Here is a 15,844-nt window from a genome sequence, read left to right on the forward strand (position 1 = left end):
GTCTCTTCCCCCCTTTCTCCAACCCCCCGGCTCTCAACACTCTCTGCTACTCTCCCATCCTTCCCAGCGGTATCCTCAGAGGAACTCTCCTCCCTCCTCTCAAGTGCTACTCCGGCCACCTGTGCTTCTGACCCCATTCCCTCTCATCTTATGAAATCTCTCGCTCCATCCCTTCTCCCCTCCTTAACTTCCATCTTCAACCGCTCACTCTCCACTGGTTCCTTCCCCTCTGCCTTCAAACATGCCCATGTCTCTCCCATCCTAAAAAAACCCTCTCTTGACCCCACCTCACCTTCTAGTTATCGTCCCATTTCCCTCCTACCATTCCTTTCCAAACTCCTTGAACGAGTTGTCTACACGCGCTGCCTAGAATTCCTCAACAACAACTCTCTCCTCGACCCCCTCCAGTCTGGCTTCCGTCCCCTTCATTCCACGGAAACTGCGCTCTCAAAGGTCACCAATGACCTCCTGCTTGCCAAATCCAACGGCTCATACTCTGTCCTAATCCTCCTCGACCTCTCAGCTGCCTTCGACACTGTGGACCACCCCCTTCTCCTCAACACATTATCTGACCTTGGCTTCACAGACTCCGTCCTCTCCTGGTTCTCCTCTTATCTCTCCGGTCGTTCTTTCTCAGTCTCTTTTGCAGGCTCCTCCTCCCCCTCCCATCCTCTTACTGTGGGGGTTCCCCAAGGTTCAGTGCTTGGTCCCCTTCTGTTCTCAATATACACTCACTCCCTTGGTGACCTCATTCGCTCCCACGGCTTCAACTATCATCTCTACGCTGATGACACCCAGATCTACATCTCTGCCCCTGCTCTCTCCCCCTCCCTCCAGGCTCGCATCTCCTCCTGCCTTCAGGACATCTCCATCTGGATGTCCGCCCGCCACCTAAAGCTCAACATGTCGAAGACTGAGCTCCTTGTCTTCCCTCCCAAACCTTGTCCTCTCCCTGACTTTCCCATCTCTGTTGATGGCACTACCATCCTTCCCGTCTCACAAGCCCGCAACCTTGGTGTCATCCTCGACTCCGCTCTCTCATTCACCCCTCACATCCAAGCCGTCACCAAAACCTGCCGGTCTCAGCTCCACAACATTGCCAAGATCCGCCCTTTCCTCTCCATCCAAACCGCTACCCTGCTAATTCAAGCTCTCATCCTATCCCGTCTGGACTACTGCACTAGCCTTCTCTCTGATCTCCCATCCTCGTGTCTCTCTCCACTTCAATCCATACTTCATGCTGCTGCCCGGATTATCTTTGTCCAGAAATGCTCTGGACATATTACTCCCCTCCTCAAAAACCTCCAATGGCTACCGATCAATCTGCGCATCAAGCAGAAACTCCTCACCCTGGGCTTCAAGGCTGTCCATCACCTCGCCCCCTCCTACCTCACCTCCCTTCTCTCCTTCTACTGCCCAGCCCGCACCCTCCGCTCCTCCACCACTAATCTCCTCACTGTACCTCGCTCTCGCCTGTGCCGCCATCGACCCCCGGCCCACGTCATCCCCCGGGCCTGGAATGCCCTCCCTCTGCCCATCCGCCGCGCTAGCTCTCTTCCTCCCTTCAAGGCCCTGCTGAGAGCTCACCTCCTCCAGGAGGCCTTCCCAGACTGAGCCCCTTCTTTCCTCTCCCCCTCGTCCCCCTCTCCATCCCCCCGTCTTACCTCTTTCCCTTCCCCACAGCACCTGTATATATGTATATATGGTTGTACATATTTATTACTCTATTTATTTATTTATTTATTTATTTTACTTGTACATTTCTATCCTACTTATTTTATTTTGTTGGTATGTTTGGTTCTGTTCTCTGTCTCCCCCTTTTAGACTGTGAGCCCACTGTTGGGTAGGGACTGTCTCTATGTGATGCCAATTTGTACTTCCCAAGCGCTTAGTACAGTGCTCTGCACATAGTAAGCGCTCAATAAATACGATTGATTGATTGATATCCCAAAGACACTGGGCGCTTAAAGAAAGTCATTTTCCCTGGATTCTGTAGCGGGGCGACATGTATTTTTTCTGAAAAACCCAAAGAGAATCAATCAGTCTACCTATCAGTGGTAGTAACTGAGTGCTTACAGTTTGCAGACACTGTACTAAGAGCTTCTTGTCTTATGCTGTCAAATCGTCTCCAACCCAAAGTGACTCCATGGACACATCTCCCCCAGAATGTTCCACTTCCATCTGCAAATGTTCTGGTAGCATATCCACAGAGTTTTCTTGGTAAAAATATGGAAGTGGTTTACCATTGCCTTCATCCACACAGTAAACTTAAATCTCTTCCCTCAACTCTCTCCCATTCTGTTCACACCAAGCACAGGTGAGCTTTGACTTGTAGCAGATTGCCTTTCACTCTCTAGCCACTGCCCAAGCTAGGAATGGAATGGGTATGCCTCTGTTTGATGCTCCCTCTCGGAGCCGAGACTGGTAGAGTACTGGAAACTCCAGGTGCGATCCTGAGAGGGTACTAAAAGTTTGGGAGAGTACAATACACTAGAGTTGGCTGATATGATCCTTGCCCAAAAGGCACTTACAGACTAGAGATGCAAATGGACATTATAATGAATTATAGATGAACAGATACATAAGTGCTGTGGGGATGGGGTGAAAATCAAAATGCATAATGCCAATTTGTACTTCCCAAGCGCTTAGTACAGTGCTCTGCACATAGTAAGCGCTCAATAAATACGATTGATTGATTGATTTAAGGGGTACAGATGCAAGTGACTAGGCAACACATAAGGGACGGAAAAGAAGGGAAATGAGGGCCAAATCAGAATAGGTCTTTTGGAGATATGAATTTAGTTGGGCTTTGAGTATCGGGAGAGTGATGTTGGTACTGAATGGGATGGGAGTTCCAAGCCATATGGAGAATGTAGGATAGGATTCAGCAGTGAAAAATATGGGATCGAGGCACATCGAGTATTTGGCATGAAAGGAGTCAAGTGTGTAAATTGAGATGTAGTAGATCAGTGAAGTAAGGAAGGGGGAGCACTTACTGAATGTCTTAAAGCCCAAGGAGTTTCTGTTTGATGTGGTGATGGGTGGCAACTACTGGAGGTTTCTGAAGAAAGGGGAGACATGGACTGATTTAAAAAAAAAAAATTTAGCAAAATGATTTAGGCAGAGTACAAAATGAAGTATGAACTGTAGTAGGGAGAAACAGGAGATAGGGGAATCAGTCAGGAGGCTGAGGCAGAGTTAAGGCAAGATACAAGTGCTTGGATCAGCAAGAAGAAGCTTAGATGGAGAAGAAGGAGTGGATTCTAGAGGTATTGTGAAGGTAGACTGACAGGATTTGATGAGAGCTGTGTCTCTTTTATACTTAAGTCATTCTTATCTATCTTTATGGCTGAAAAGACCAATGCATGACCAACATTCATAACCACATTACCCCCTGGAGTTTGAGACTACAGTGACTACTAATAATGACCTCAGTTTCTTGGTAAACATGCCAAATTGCTCAGAAGTAGTAATCTAATCTCTAATTGTTGCAGTGCAAGTTATTCAACTACTGTTAATTTTCAATGTTTCACAGCAAAGCCATGGTTTTTGAACTTATGCGTGTGAGTCACTTTAACATTTCTTCTCTTTCAATGCTTGTGCTCAACTCATATATCAACTCCCCAAATAGCTAAACAGCAGCTGCTTTGGAATCTTTCTGTAGATCACCCTGTACCTGCCTGGGAAAGTTTTGTTATTGCATTAAGAATCATTTTCCCAATCATCAATCGTATTTATTGAGCACTTACGATGTGCAGAGCACTGTACTAAGCGCTTGGGAAGTACAAATTGGGAAGTACAAATCATTTTCCCAATGTGATCTAGAACCACATTGTCTTTAAATCATAGTTGCTGTTTACATATATATTATGGGACAATCTGATTACCTTGTATCTATCACAGTGCTTAGAACAGTGCTTGGCACATAGTAAGTGCTTAACAAATATCATCATTATCAGCGCTTAGAACAGTGCTTGGCACATAATAAGCCCTTAACAAATAATAATAATAATGATGATGATGGCATTTGTTAAGCGTTTACTGTGTGCAAAGCACTGTTCTAAGCGCTGGGGTAGATACAAGGTTATCAGATTGTCCCACGTGGGGCTCACAGTCTTAGTCCCCATCTTACAGATGAGGTAACTGAGGCACAGGGAAGTTAAGTGACTTGCCCAAAATCACACAGCTAAGTGGCAGATTTACCATCATCATCATCATCGTCATCATTTAAAATGCTTAGGTTTCTGCAGCTTAGTATGGTGGAAGGAGAAAAGGACTGTTAGTCATGAGACCTGGGTTCTAATCCCAGCTCTGATGCTGGCCTGCTGTGTGATCCTGGGTGAATCACTTAACCTCTCTGTGCCTTGATGTCCTCATCTGTAAAATGCAGTAGTAATATTTGCCTTGGCACGGGAGAGAGTCGAGGACAGAGACTCAGTTTTACTGCACGGAAGGAGGCAATGGTAAACCATTTCTGTATTTTTACCAAGAAAACTCTATGGATATTCTACCAGGAGAGATGTGCCCCTGGTGTCCCTATGAGTTGGAGACGACTTGACAGCATAAGACAAAACAATATTTGGTGCTCCCTTCCTTATGGGAATGTCTTGAGCATAACGTGAAATAATTGATATGAAAGCACTTTGGAAAGGTGAAAGTGCTCTACAAATTCAAGTATCATTAAAAGTATTGTTAAATGGTATAAAATGATCTCCCCAGATATTGTAATGTATGTGATGCCTTCTACTGGGGAATCATGTAACACCTGCCCCAGATTCCTCCAGACCCCCTTCTGCCTAGCTACATTGTTCACGGAAGGGAGGTCCAAAAAAACAAGGTAGCCATCTGACCCAGCAGGAGAAAAATCACACTGCCTACAACTTAGAAACCACCTGTCTAAGCTTTTGAATTTGGGAAAACTGTGCTAGTTTGCCTACAGATGGTAGTAACAATATTGCCAAGCATCTACTGTGCACAAAACAATGTAGTAAGCACTGAGGAGAAATCTACATATGAGAAATAGAAAGGGCTCCTGTACCCAAGGGTATCCCAATATGAGAAAAATGAGGGGAGGCTTGCTGGTGGACACATAAGGAAAGATGAAATGAGAAAAATACCAAAAGAATTAAAGCATGAGGAAATTGATAAATACAAGAGGAGGAATAAGGTACTATAGGCTGAGGTGCATATTTTTCTGCTTAGAAAGAGTCACAGCCACAGTCGCAGCAACAGCCTAAAGTGCCCTGCAATTCCTCACTCTGACAAAGTGGGGTCAGGGGCAGGGGTGGGGATCTCTGGGGAGAAGGGACTCCATCTTAATGAACTCCTGCAGGTGGGAGAATGGATGAGAACAATCAGAGGAAGGCTGCATCTCAAAGCAGCTCCAGCCCCCATCTATGGCTTGACGTTGCAACCCTCTGTTGCTTGGGCCTGGCTCCTGCTATGCCACAGCCTCCCTGCCCTCTTCACTTCCCCATCCTCCACCACTATTCTCCCAGTTGAGCACAGCCCAGAGACACAGCAACAAATAAACTGTGCCAGTCAGCTATTGTTTCCTCTGGCCTGGTATTGCTGATTCTTAAAAGGTACAAGGGGTGGATAAATAAACAGCAGCAGAAGGAAGAGGGAAGGAAAATTCATAGTAACCCCCTCTAGGCTTTGTCTGAATCTTCCCAGGAGTTGGGATATGTCTGTAACCTTCTTGCCCAAACAGGGTGGGGAAGGATTTAAGCAGCAGTAGCACATAGGACGTTTCTCTCACTGCTGGGTTTTTGAGGTGAGCAGGCCATGCCAGGAGAGCAGTCTGGATGTCTTGGGTGCTGCTGGGTGTCAAATATGACTTTGGGGTCCCCTCTGCCTCTCCATCCTGGGTCCTGGACTTAACTAAATCTGTCAGTAGAAGGGAAAGGGTGCTCCTAGAGATTGTGTGAAAGCACCACTTCACCTGGAAAGCTGGGGTTTGGGGATGAGCCTGGCAGACTTGATTTTTGGCATTAGGCACTGCCCAAAATCAACAGTCTAGGTTTCTCACTCAGTTGCTCACCTGCTTTTGCTTACTCTCTCATTTATTAATCAATCAAAGGAATTTATTGAGACCTTACTGTGTGCAGAGCACTGTACTAAACACTTGGGAGAGTACCATTCAAAAGAGCTGGTAGACATGACCTCTGCCTTCAAGGAGCTTAGAGTCTAGAAAAGAAGACAGACATTAAAATAGATTAGGGATGGGGGAAATAGTGAAATATAAGTATATTAACACATACTGTGGGGCTGTGGGAAGAATCAAAGTGCTTAAGAGATACAGACTCAAGTGCACAGGTGATGCAGAAGGAAGTGAAAATAGGGTAGGGAAATAACATATTAGTCAGGGAAGGCTTCTAGGAGGATATACTCTCCTTCTCTCTCTTGCCATTCTGACCCTTCCAGAAATATTGCTCAGCCATGAATGGAGAGTCTGTCAAGGGAAAGAAAAGACAGAAAAGAGAGTCTATGTGTAAAAGAGGGAGGCTGAATGCACCAATGTGAGAAAATAAGGAATATAAGCACAAATGGGTAGCTCCTGTCTGACTGAAGCACGAGGTGGTGATGGAGAGGTGTGGCATGGTTCACTGGCAATATATATTATATGAGATAGTCAATCAATCGATCAATCACATTTATTGAGCACAATCTATGCAGAACACTAAACTAAGCACTTGGGAGAGTAATAATAATTGTGGTATTTGTTAAGTGCTTACCATGTGCCAGGCACTGTTCTAAATTCTGGGGTGGATACATTCTTAATCCCCATTTTACAGATGAGGTAACTGAGGCCCAGAGAAGTGATGTGACTTCTCCAAGGTCATACAGAAGACAAGTGGTGGAGAGTGCAACATAACAGAGTGGATAGATCTATTCTCTACCCACAAGGTGTTTGCATTAATAAATAAATTATGGATATGTACATAACTGCTTTGGGACAGAGAGTTGGGGTAACACAGGGTACAAATCCAAGTGCTAGGGGAATGCACCACTTGGAGGTCCAATAAAATAGGTTAGCCTGGTGCTGATTCTTTCCAGGTGATAATATCACATTAAGTGATGACATAGCTCTCTGACCCCCAATTCAATCTGTTCCCTCTAGACTGTACGCTCATTGTGGGCAGGGAATGTGTCTTATATTGTTATTGTGTACTCTCCCAAGAGCTTAGTTCAGTGCTCTGCACACAGTAAGCACTCAAAAAATAAAACTGATTGACTGACTGATTTCCTCCTATGACTTTTTCTGGTACCCATAAGCTAAGCATGTTCCTCTTAACCAACCCAGAGAAAGTTAAGACATTTCACTACTATCGCCATAAAGGTAAAGTTAAATTCCCTGTAGAGGAAGAAATTAATTTCACCATAAAATTATTTGGAATCTTAATATTTGTTTGTATTAAAATTGCAAATGAATTTCTCCTAGAGAATTAAAAGTTGAAGGTCAGGCCACATTTCAGTAGAAAGGTAATTTTCCTTTGGTTTCAAAAACGTCCCGAGATTTATGAGTCTGATACCATATGTCAATGTCAGAATATTCTTGATATGTAGATATGTCACTGGCTTCTCAGAAGGATTTTTGGGACCAAGCCATTCCTTCATGATAAATGAGGACTACAGTCCTAAAGTATTCTGTGAAGTGAGTATTTAGTGGATTATAAAACTGACCATATCAACGATAACTACAACTCTATACTGAAGACACAGTCATTATAATGCAACCATTTTGAACTCTAATTACCTTAAATTAAGAATGTTTAATTTATAAGACAGATTACTGTTGAAAAGACACACTAATCTTATTCTCATAGCACTAACCCACAGCCCTGGATCATCTCCACAGTCTGCTTCCTTATTCTTGTGCAAGAGCTGCGGAGCAATGTTGGCAGATATCTAGTTATCAGTCCAACCTCTTTCACTTCAAGTTTGTCCTTACATGGTTTAATTCTGCCCTCTCCTTTGCCTGGAAAAACTATATCTCCATCTTTATTAACACTCATGCCTATTACCCTCACCAGTTGTTCCAGATGTTTAACTCCTTCCTCAAACCCCCTATCTCCCTGACTCCCCCAATCTCTTGCTCCTGATGACCAGGCCACCTACTTTATTGAGAATATCAAAACTATCAGGCATGATCTCTCTAAAATCTTCCCTGTCCCTTCCCAGTCCCTCCCCGGTCCCACCCTCTTCCTGCCCCTCCTTCAACTCTGTCATCTTTCCCAGCAGTATCTCAAGAGGAGATATCCTGCCTTCCCTCAAAATCCATCCTCTCCACCTGCACATAAAACAGCATCCCTTCACACCTTATCTAAACACTGGCCCTCTCCTGTCTTCCTTCATTGACCACCATCTTCAACTGTTCACTCTCCAACAGCTTCTTTCCCACTGCTTTCAAACACATCCATGCTTCTCTTATCCTAAAAAAAAAACCTCCCTTGATTCCACACTTCCTTCCACTTCCACTTCCACTTCCACTTCCACTTCCTCCCCCTTTTAGACTGTGAGCCCACTGTTGGGTAGGGACTGTCTCTATGTGATGCCAATTTGTACTTCCCAAGCGCTTAGTACAGTGCTCTGCACATAGTAAGCGCTCAATAAATACGATTGATTGATTGATTGATTGATTGATTATCAGACCAGCTCCCTGCTACCATTTCTCTCCAAACTCCTTGGGCAAGTTGTCTACACTGCTGTCTCAAAATTCCTCTCCTCCAATTCTCTCCTTGACCCCCTCCAATCTGGCTTGTATCCCCTTCACTCCACAGAAACCATCCTCTCTAAGGTCACAAATGATCTCCTTCTTGCCAAATCCAATGGCTTCTATTCCATCATAATCCTCCTCGACCTCTGAGCTGCCTTCAACATTTTCAACCACCCCCTTCCCTTGGAAACGTTACCTAACCTCAGCTTTACTGACACTACCTTTCTCCTACTTCTCCCCCTATTTCTCTCGCCACTCATTCTCAGTCTCTTCCATGGGCTCCTCCTCTGTCTCCCACCTGCTAATTGTGGGTGCCTCTCAAGGTTCTGTTCTGTTCTGGGTACCTTTCTATTCTCCTTTAACCCAGCCCCTTGGAGAACTTATTCACTCCCAGTTAAATCTCCAGCCGAGATCTCTCTCCCTCTCTGCAGTCTCACATTTCCTCCTGCCTCCAAGACATCTACTTGGATGTCCTGCCATCACCTCAAACCTAACATGTCCAAAACAGAACTCTTCATCTTCCCACACAAACCCTCTCCTATCCCTGATTTTCCCATCACTATAGACAGCATCACTATTCTTCCTGTCTCACTAGCCATAACCTTGGCACTATCCTTGATTTCTCTCTCTCTCTCATTAGATTCACATAGTCAATCTTTCACTAAGTCTCATCTGTTCAACCTTCATGGCATCACTAAAATCTGTCCCTTCCTCTCCATCCAAACTGCTGCCATGTTAATCCAAGCATTTATCCTATCCCATCTTGATTACTGTTTCAGCCTCCTTGCTGACCTCCCTGTCTCCTGTCCCTCCCCACTTCAGTCCATGCTTCACTCTGCTGCCTGGATCATTTTCTCTACAAAAACATTGAGTCTTTGATTCCCCACTCCTCAAGAATTTTCAGTGGTTGCCTATCACCTTAACCCTTCTACCTTGCTTCTCTCCTACTACATCCCAGCCAGCACGTTTCACTCCTTTAATGCCAATCTACTCACTGTACCTCAGTCTCATCTATCTTGCCACCGACCTCACACCCATGTCCTGCCTCTGGCCTGGAACACCCTTGTTCTTCATTTCTGAAAGACAATTACTCTCCCTACCTTCAAAGCCTTATTAAAGGCACATCTCCTCCAAGAGGCCTTCCAAGACAAGTCCCACCTTTACTAATCTCCCACTCCCTTCTGTGTCACCCTGACTTGCTCCCTTCTTCCCTCTTCCCAGTCCCACAGCACTTATGTACATATCCATAATTTATTTATTCATAACAATGTCTTTCTCCTCCTTTAGACTGTAAGCTCATTGTGGGCATGGAATGTGTCTGTTAAATTGTTGTATGGTATTCTACCTAGTGTTCAGTAGAAAGCTTCGCACACAGTAAGAGTTCAATAAATATGACTGATTGATTTTTCATTGAGTAGGTAAATTATAGGTAGAAAGAACTGAAGAAAACTTGGGGTGGACTGATATGCCTGAGGGAACAAAACCCGAAAAGAAAGTAAAATAATGTTCCTTTGTGCTAATTTAGTTAAATAATAATAATAATAACAATAATTGTGGTATTTGTTAAGCACTTATTATGTGCCAAGCACTGTTCTAAGCACTGGGGTAGACACAAGGTCAGCAGGATATTCCACATGGGGCTCACAGTCTTAATCCCCATTTTCCAGATGAGGGAACTGTGACACAGAGACGCTAAGTGACTTGCCCAAAGTCACACAGCTGACAAGTGGCAGAGCTGGGATTAGAATTTGCGACCTCTGGCTCCCAAACCCAGGCTCTTTCAACTGAGCCACACTGCTTAATATTGTGTAGGTAAATGAAAAGCTAGGAATAACTGCTAAGAATCTTTAAGATAGTTTTTACATATCAATGCTTGGAAAAGTTTACTGTGTTATTTAGCAACAGACAATTTTAAAGGAATCATCTTTTTAAAGGATTGATGACAAAGAGCAACATAATATTATATTGAGGACCATCAAGATTCAAGCAACCAGTTAATCAATAACACTTATAGATCACTTACTGCGTCCAGTGCACTGTACTAAATGCCTGGGGGAATAAAATATGACATAATAATAATGATAATGGTATTTGTTAAGCGCTTACTATGTGCCAAGTACTGTTCTAAGCACTGGGGTAGATACAAGGTAATTGAGTTGTCTCAAGTGGGGCTTAAAGTCTTAATCCCCATTTTACAGATGAGGGAACTGAGGCACAGAGAAGTGAAGTGACGTCCAAAATCACACATCTGACAAGTGGCCAAGGCAGGATTAGAAGCCATGACACCTGACTCCCAAGCCTGTGCTCTTTCCACTGAGCCATGCTGCTCCTAACAGAGTTGGTATGTACATTCTCTGCACGTCAGAATGTTACAGTCAAGAGTAATATAACTTTATTTACCACAAACATGAAGTAGTTCTATTTTAGTGAAATTTAAATTGTTTCCGATTGGTAATGTCATAAAGCTAGGAGTGTATGTTTACCTTCTTTATGGTAAGTGTCTTACATTAATGTTGAAGAATAAGGAGGTCTATAAGCAAACTTAACAATTGAATATTTTTAAAGCTATCAGAAAATGAATATGGTGAAGGAGTAATTATTTATGGTAATTATAAGTAAGTATTTATGGTACCCCAGAGATAAACAAAGTGAATACGGAGACTATCGGTGCATTTCATGGTTTTCCGTAGCTGGCAAGATTGTAGCCAAAAACTTTCTGGCTATGTTACTAAGGGATATAGTAATTCATGCACTCTCTGATCACAATGTGGCCATAAACCAAAATGCAGATCAATCAATGGTATTTTTTCATTCATTCATTCACTTCATTCATTCAATCATATTTATTGAGCACTTATTGTGTGCAGAGCACTGTACTAAGCGCTTGGGAAGTACAAATTGGCAACATATACAGTCCCTACCCAACAACAGGCTCACAGTCTAGAAGGGGGAGACAAACAAGAAAAAACAAAGCAAGTAGACCAGGTGTCAATACCAACAGAATAAATAGAATTATAGCTATATATACATCATTAATGAAATAGAGTAATAAATATGTACAGATATACACAAGTGCTGTGGGAAGGGGAAGGGGGAAGGGTGGGGGAAATTGGGAGGGGAGGAGGAAGAGAAGATGAACAAGGGGGAGCTCAGTCTGGGAAGGCCTCCTGGAGGAGGTGAGCTCTCAATATCGCTTTGAAGGGAGGAGAAGAGCTAGTTTGGTGGATGTGAGGAGGGAGGGAATTCCAGACCAGAGGTAGGATGTGGGCCAGGGGTCCACGGCGGGACAGATGAGAACGAGACACAGTGAGGAGGTTAGTAGCAGAGGAGTGGAATTTGTGGGCTGGGCTGTAGAAGGAGAGAAGGGAAGTGAGGTAGGAAGGGGAGAGGTGATGGAGAGCTTTGAACCTGAGAATGAGAAGTCTTTGCTTGATCTGAAGGTTGACAGACAACCACTGGAGATTTTTGAGGAGAGGAGTGACATGCCCAGAACGATTCTGGACAAAGATAATCCAGGAAGCAGGATGAAATATAGACTGAAGTGGGGAGAGACAGGAGGATGGGAGATGAGAAAGGAGGCTGATGCGGTAATCCAGTAGGGATAGGATGAGAGATTGATTCAGCAAGGTAGTGGTTTGGATGGAGAGGAAAGGGCAGATCTTGGTGATGTTGTGGAGGTGAGACTGGCAGGTTTTGGTGATGGATTGGATGTTTGATACATGAGAGAGCGCAGTCAAGGATGACACCAAGGTTGTGGGCTTGTGAGATGGGAAGAATGGTATTGTCGTCTACAGTGATGGCAAAGTCAGGGAGAGGACAGGGTTTGGGAGGGATGATAAGGAGCTCAGTCTTGGACATGTTAAGTTTTAGATGGTGGCAGACATCCAGATGGAGATGTCCTGAAGGCAAAAGGAGATACAAGCCTGGAGGGAGGGAGAGAGATCAGGGGTGGAGATGTAGATTTGGGTGGCATCAGTGTAGAGATGATAGTTGAAGCTGTGGGAGGGAATGAGGTCACCAAAAAAGTGAGTATAGATGGAAAACAGAAGGGGACCAAGAAATGACCCTTGAGGAACCCCTACGGTAAGGGGATGGGAAGGGGAGGAGGATTCCACGAAGGAGACTGAGAATGAATGGCCAGAGAGATAAGAGGAGAACCAGGAGAGGACAGAGTCTGTGAAGCCAAGGTTGGATAGTGTTGGATTTTTTGAGTGTTTACTATGTGCAGAGCACTGTTCTAAGTGCTCAAAAGCACATCAAGTATCAAAGGATGAGAAGCAGCATAGCCTAGTGGAGAAAGCACTGGTTTAGGTAGGAGTCACAGGACCTGGGTTCTAATCTCAGCTCTACCACATGTCTTCTCTGTACCTCGGTTACTTCGTCTGTAAAATGGGGATTAAGACTGTGAGCCCCATGTGAAATATGGACTGTATCCAACCTGATAAGAGGATATCTACCCCAGTACTTAATACAGTGACTGGAACATAGTAAATGCCTAAAAAATACCATTTAAAAAAATAAATGTCATCCATGATATTGTCAATGTCTGAGTCATAAAGAAGATTTCCTCCTATTTCTTTAAAGAATTTTTTTTGTTCGAGTATTACGGCCACATAGATACGATATCGTGTTTTTCTGTCTTTCAAAGGATACCCAACATTCCTGATTGGTTTTCTATATTTTTGCCTATACTTTTTTATATTTTGCATCACGGAACAGTGTACTGTCTGAATAGAAGAATTCAGTTTCACAATGTGAAATAGACTGAAGGGATACATACATATAGATAAGATTTCAGAATATAATCTTCAAAAATGAATCTCCATTATTACATAGAGATGGCACATTTGTATAATAGCATCTAATGTTTTTATTACATTGCCAGCTAAAATTTAACATTCAATAAAAAAGAAGAAAGGAAGAGAGCAAAAAGGAGTGAGGGTGAGAAAGGGAGTGATAGGGAAAAAGGGAGAGAGTGACAGAAAATTAGTTTTTTTAATAGGATTAAATTGGATCGTGATTTAGAAAAATAAAAAGCATACTTTCTCTGTCCATTCTTTATATATCAAGGCCACAAGGACAACGATAGGTTTAGTAGCTGACATATAACTGCCCTATATATAGCTTTTCCACTATACATATTCTACATGTCTAGAGACCTAAACAAAGGACACCATTACAATTCTTGGAAAAGGCTTTTTTCCACTGGAAATATATTCGAACAGCTCACCTATAAAAATGAACCACCCATATCCAAGGAAGTCTGTTCTCAAAAGGGCTGAAGAAAATCATTTTTATGCGTGAGCAATACCAACAACTCAAGCATCCAGACTTTATCTGTTGTTTCACTTAAATACATTCTTCCTGTAAATCCTCAGTTATAAAGGAAAAATATTTTTTGGTTCTCCTTGTGCATTTATGCCTGCAATCAACTGCTTACAAACACTGCTCATAATTTTAATTTTTTAATGGTATTTGTTAAGGGCTTATTATGTGCCAGGTACTGTACTAAACACTGGGTTAGACACAAGCTGATCAGGTTGGGCACAGTCCATCTCCCACATGTGACTCAGGGTCTTAGTTCCCATTTTGCAGATGAGGTAATAGAGGCACAAAGGAGTAAAGTGAGTTGCCCATGGCCACAGGGCAAACAAATGGTGGAACTGGGATTAGAACCCAAGTCTCCTGACTCCCAAACACATGCTTTAATCACTAGGCTATACTGTTTCCCTGTGTTGTTACCATAAACCCCGCTTACCTGTGTATATTATTGCAAGTTCCTCCACTAGACTGTAAGATTATGGCTAGGAATCATGTCTACCAACTCTATTGTATTCTCCCAATTCACTTAGCTCTGCACACAATCAAGCATTCAAATTAATACTATTGATTGATTAACTGATTCTACTAAAACCCAGCAATTGAAACCAATTCTACTGAATTATCACTTTTGAATTCTCCTAATATGCATGTTGGTTTATTTCGTGGAGCTTAAATGTAATTAAGAACAAACATTCCACTTTAGCAAATTGTGTAGTTTGCTTTCTGCCTAAATTTAGTCAAGCACAAATATTTCACTTGAGTCCTTGAATGCCCTTGCAAGTTGCTTTTTGCATAAAATTTCAAGTCTAAATTCCAAATCCTTTCATTTCCTCTGGTCTTTGAATGAATAGCATGTTTTGGTTTTATATTTTTCTTATGTGCCTGAGTTTAGTTCAAGTCAAAACACATTTCAGAAGAAAGACACTACAATGAATTTAATATGCCTATTTAAACATCTCACTGACTGTTTGGGGTGATGGAGTAAGACAGTAATGTTCCAGTACTGCTTTGAGAAAAAATGAACACCAGTGTTACAAATTGTAAACACAATTTCTAGATAAGGTTATTTTTCTTAATCCACACTGCATTGTGTGTAAAAGCAGGACAGTCTAGTGGATAGCACATGGATGTAGGACTCAGAAGAAACTGGGTTCTAATCCCAGTTCCACCACTTACCTGTGGTTGTGATCTTGGGCAAGTAACTTTTTTCTTTCTGCCTCAGTTATGTTATCTGTAAAATGGGGATTGGGATTGTGAGCCCTATGTGGGACAGGGACTGTGTCCAACCTGATTAGCTTGCCTTTACGCTAGCATTAATACAGTGCCTGCCACATAGTAAATGCTCAACAAATACCATTAAAAAAAAGTCCAGAATGGAAACACCTTATCATGATAATACTTAGGAGTAAATCTATTTATTCAGTTCACCCCCACATTATTCCCCGGTCACTCCAAATGTACACTCCAATGTAATAATTGTGATATCACTAAGTGCTGGGATTAGAACCTATATCTAGAACCCCTCTTGACTGTAAACTCATTGTGGGCAGGGAATGTATTTGATTATTGTTATATTGTTATATATTGAGAAGCAGTGTGGCTCAGTGGAAAGAGCCCGGGCTTTGGAGTCATAGGTCAGGGGTTCAAATCCCAGCTCCGCCACTTGTCAGCTGTGTGGCTTTGGGCAAATCACTTAACTTCTCTGTGCCTCAGTTCCCTCATCTGTAAAATGGGGATTAAGACTGTGAGCCCCCCGTGGGACAACTTGATCATCTTGTAACCTCCCCAGTGCTTAGAACTGTG

The sequence above is a fragment of the Tachyglossus aculeatus genome, chromosome 2 (genome assembly GCF_015852505.1).
Source record: "Tachyglossus aculeatus isolate mTacAcu1 chromosome 2, mTacAcu1.pri, whole genome shotgun sequence".
NCBI classification, from domain to species: domain Eukaryota; kingdom Metazoa; phylum Chordata; class Mammalia; order Monotremata; family Tachyglossidae; genus Tachyglossus; species Tachyglossus aculeatus.